Below are 5,000 nucleotides of genomic sequence, written 5' to 3' on the forward strand. Positions count from 1 at the left end.
AAAAAGATGTATAGGGATGTGATGTTGAAGAACTTTGAGAACTTGTGTGACATAGTATTTTACTTCAGCAAACCTGTCATTTTTAGTGAGAGTGAGGAAGAACAGGACAGGCTTATGTTCAGGTAGGATGACTCACTTTACATCCCAACAAGCACAACTTACTCAAAATAGTTTGAAACCTGAAACACTGAACAATAAGGAGGACTTAGCACATGGACACAATCCTGAATGTAACAGTACTGATTAAGCCCCTGTACACAGAAGCTACCATTGCTCAGAGTAGGGAAATTGGCAGTGGAGGGCAAATTCATGGCATGACTCTGAGATTGAGTTGGAGAGGCAGTCCTCCCATGGTAGGCCACATAATAGAGTTCATAATGAGGAAAGATCCAAAGAGAATGATAGAGATACAAATCCCTCTCACATGATCTCTTTTGTGGCTGAGCAGGATAGAAACCAGATAGGAGCAAAATATTATGAATGCACGGACTGTGGAAAACTCTTTTTTTCAATATATATTTTTTATTATAAAGATACTGTACAGAGGTGTTACAGTCATATGAGCAAGACAATGAGTACATTTCCTATTGAGCATTGTTACCTCCTTTGTTTTTCCCCCTATCATCCCTTCCCTCCCTACCTCCCCAACTCCACCCTTCCTCACCCCCCAAAGTTGTAAAGTTCATTTTCAACATAGTGTCTTGTACATTTCATTGTTACAATGGCTCAACCTGTATCCTTGTTTCAGCATTTTTTTATTTCCTTTCCCCTCCCCAAATTAAAAAAAAATGTATATACAAGATGCAGGTCACTGGAATCAAATAACAGTGCAAACGGGTTATACTATGGAGGAAGAACATGCAAAAGAAACAAAAAATCACATAATACATTATAGGTACATTAAAAACAACAGCAACAAAGATATGGAAAACTCTTAAGTTCATTTACACAACATTGGAACATAAGAAATTCCATAGTAGAAAGAAATTACTTAAATGCAGTCAATGTCAGAGAACATTCTGTGACCCACAGATTTGCAGTTGCATCTCAGAGTCCACACTGGTAACAAACAACATAAATGTAATAGTGTGGAAAATGCTTCAGCTCAAATTCTAACCTTAAAAGGCATGCAATGATTCATACAGGGGAAAAACTTCACAAATGACATGAGAGTAAGAAATCCTTTAGAAATACTGGTTTCTGAGGTGAAAAAAGTAATTCATTCTGAACAAAAACAATATGAATGTAATGAATGTGGCAAAGCTTTTTATAAGCATGGTAATCTTACCAGATAAAGCTAATACACACTAGAGGAAAAAAGACTTCCCTGCAATGTGTGTGCAGTTCAAAACTGTTGTGTTCATTAACATTTATAAGCCATAGAAGACTAAAAAATACTTTAGGTAGCCACTGTGGAAACATTTTTAACACTTAGTCACATGTTAAGAGACACAAAAAAAAAATGTTAGAAATGCCTTTGAGGTGTGTTCAGAAAGCCTATAGAGCAACATATAGTCTTCTTGTACACACAAAACTTCACACTGAATAGAAACTCCAAAAGTGCCCTTATTGCTACAAATCCTTCAGGCAACACTGCCATGTTAGAGGACACCAAAAATTCATCCTGGAGAAAAGCCCTTTATATGTGAGCAATGCGGGGAAGGCTTGTGGTAGCAGCCTTCCCTGATTTGTCACAAAAAGCAATCTATCAGACTGAAAAAGTGTCAAAGGATGTGTGAGAGTGTAAAGGGATCTTGTACTTTACAGGGGAGGAATCTTTAGGAAGAATGCACATTTTCCTTGAGAATTCCAGGTGTAATCTATGGGAAAATTCCAGGGGAAAATGGTACTACTCACCAGATAACGTATCCTGGGGATAAATGTAAACTTTGAAGGTTGAATTATTTTTTAACCTATGTGCTTGTGTGTATGTATGTGTGTGTGGTTCCTTTTCTCACAATGTTATTGTATTCAAAAGCTAGTGTATATTCACATTTTCAAATTTATTATATTATTGATATGTGCTATTGGCTCTCGCTTTTAACTCTTGTCTATGGAAAAGCTGTGATATGGAAGATTGTGTTTTCAGCCTGGGAAGAAAAGTTTACTAGACTTCATCCCTAAAATACCATCAGAAAGCTGAGCTGGATGAATGGTCCAAATAGTGGAGTCCCCGCCACAAGCAAGGGAAAGATTTTATGTTTAAACTGTTGAAAATTAATTATGTAAATTTGGGAAATTGGGCTTTTTCTGTTTATGTGGTACTGAGGAATTGAACCCAGGTTCTAATGCATGCAAGGCAAACTACCACTGAGCTACCTTCCCAGCCCAAGAATTTATATTTTATATGTGTGTATTGAAAGGTATTAAAGAAAGCATAACATGTTCTGGGCATCCCACTATTGAGTGAATATTTCAACAGAGATTATTAGGGATCATGTAGGCTGTCTGAAAAGGGGTAGGGAGACATAGCAAAAGCAGACTGAATGGCCATTGTGTGCATAATGTATGTATATAGTAAAATTACTGTACAGTTCATTTTGTGTTTATTTTAATAAATAACTTAAATTTTAAAATGAATGTTGGCAATAGATTTTTTGATAAGCATTATTCAAAGTTGCAAATTAATGGTCACAAATACTAAATTTACAGGGGAGAACAAGAGCCTTGTAGCACCCTGAACACCTACTATGGATCTTGTGGTTGACTTTTAATTCTGAAATAAGAATCAGAACATCATTTACTGCAGTGCTGCTAGAATCAGTATGAAGGATAGAATATAGGTCACAAAGACTGTGTTCCCTATTGCATTCCAATAAGCTTTGATTATTTGTTCCACAAATACATGTTAATTACAAGAAATCTACTAACACCTTGTCACCCAAAATGGATACAGAAAGGTATGTTTTGCTTTCACTTGAGGAGTTGGGTTCTGGGAAAATTTAGTACATTGTGTTTTCATTTCCAATCCAATCAAGGAGAATACATGATGGAAGGAATTACATAAGAGATTAATGTTTGGTTTAATATAATAAGGGACTGGTTTGTCAGTCATTAAATAAAAATATTTATTATATATATATATGTATGTATTATTGAGCCTGATCTCAAGAATACAAAGATTTCTCAGTCCTGATTCTAGAGCTTTGAGACTAAGAATAGATGATGGAAATCTCAATCTTTACTGTGCTTATGAGTTATATGAATATGCTTTAGGAAATGCATAGTCAACAGATCTGGAGTGGGACACAAGGGTCCAACCAATTTCTAGGTGATATTGATGGTGCTGGTTCCACTACGCATGGAATGTGCCTTATAGCCTCTCTTCAGAAAAACAACAACAATGCACACAAATGGGAACCAGTGGCTCATGGCTTTAATCCTACCTGCTCAGGTGGCCGAGATCTGGGAGTGGTGGCTTAAATGAGAATATTATCACTGATTAATGAAAAATGGACTAGAATTGAACTATAGATCCAGTGGTAGAGTGCTAGCCTTGAGTGAACAAGACAAGGGACAGCAACCAGGCCCTGGTTTGTCTGCCTAGGTTTCTTTTGTGTTTCTGAGGTCTCAGTTCACATGTGATCAGCCTACTGGTTTGCAGCATGTTGGAGATTTGAAGCTTATGGACTTTTGTGCCCGGCTGAGATAGTGGGAAGTGGAGCCAAGCTTCTCATCTCATGATGTTTCAGAAGTGGATTCAAACAGGAGGGGCACAGTCTCAATGAGGTAACCACCTCTCAGGACCCAAATCCCATTTCCCAACAGTCAGCGCCCTTGGACTTTTCACTGAAACACGAAAACTGGTTTCTATGTGAGAGCTTGTTTAGCCCCTAGCTTCTCCTCTGCCATCTTCCTCCCATAATTTCTGTGGATGCATTGTGGAATGAGTTGAGATAAATAACAAGCATGGCTTCACATATTTATGACTTTTTTTTATGTGAATACTTAGTCTCTCTTAGCACGTTTTCTGTTTTTATGTCAGCATCATGCTAAACTGACTCAATTCTCTCTTTTGGCTTTGACTTCCTCCCAGAAATGAGTGATTGAGATGCCACAGTTGTTTTAATCCTTGAGCTTGGGCAGTGTAGGAATCTCAGGAGCACTTCTCAAAGGTGGTTTTCCATCGCTGCTTTGCTTGTCTGTCTCCTCTTTTTTTAAATTGTGAAAATACTGTATAGAAGGGTTACAATTACATGAGCAAGATAATGAGCACATTTCTTATCAAGCATTGTAGCCTCCTCCTTTGTTTCCCCTTCCCAACCCATCCTCCCCTCATCCCCCTACCCAACCCTCTTCCCCCCCCACCAAAGTTGTAAAGTTTGTTTTCGACATAACGACTTGTATGTCTCATTGTTGCAATGGGTCCACCTGTATCCTTATTTAAACCATTTGTTTTTTCTCTCCCCTCCACAAATTATAACAACATCAAATACAGTGAAAGCAGGGGTTATACCGTGGGGGAGGGACATACAAAGCAACAAAGAAATAATCTTATAAATATGTTTCTTTTACATTTTTATTAGCACATATTAACCACATATTGTATGGTGTTTTCCTCAAAAACATGTATGTAGTTGAGTATTCTCTGACATGCATGAGAGTGCCCAAGGAAATTTATTTGTGTAGACTGGAGCTTGAACCCAGAGCCTGGGCACTGTCCCTTAACTTTGATTTCCTTAAGGATGGCACTCTACTCCTTAAGCTACAACTTCCCTTGCAATTTTCTGGTTAATTGGAACATAAAAATCTCATTGACTCATCTGTCAAGATTGGATTCAAACTACAGTCTTGAGATATCAGCTTCTTGCACAGCTTAGATTATAGCTATGAAGCATCAGTGCATAGAAATGGATGTTATTTTTTAAACTTGCTTTGCATCTCTTCAGTACCTATTTACTTTTGTTTTGGTTGGTTGTGGGGCCTGAATTCTGGGCCTGGGCGCTGTCTCTCAGCTCTTCAGCTCAAGTCGAGTGCTCTACCACTTGAACCAAAGCACC

The sequence above is a fragment of the Dipodomys merriami genome, unplaced genomic scaffold, assembly GCF_024711535.1.
Source record: "Dipodomys merriami isolate MVZ:Mamm:240054 unplaced genomic scaffold, mDipMer1.0.p SCAF_3, whole genome shotgun sequence".
Taxonomy (NCBI): domain Eukaryota; kingdom Metazoa; phylum Chordata; class Mammalia; order Rodentia; family Heteromyidae; genus Dipodomys; species Dipodomys merriami.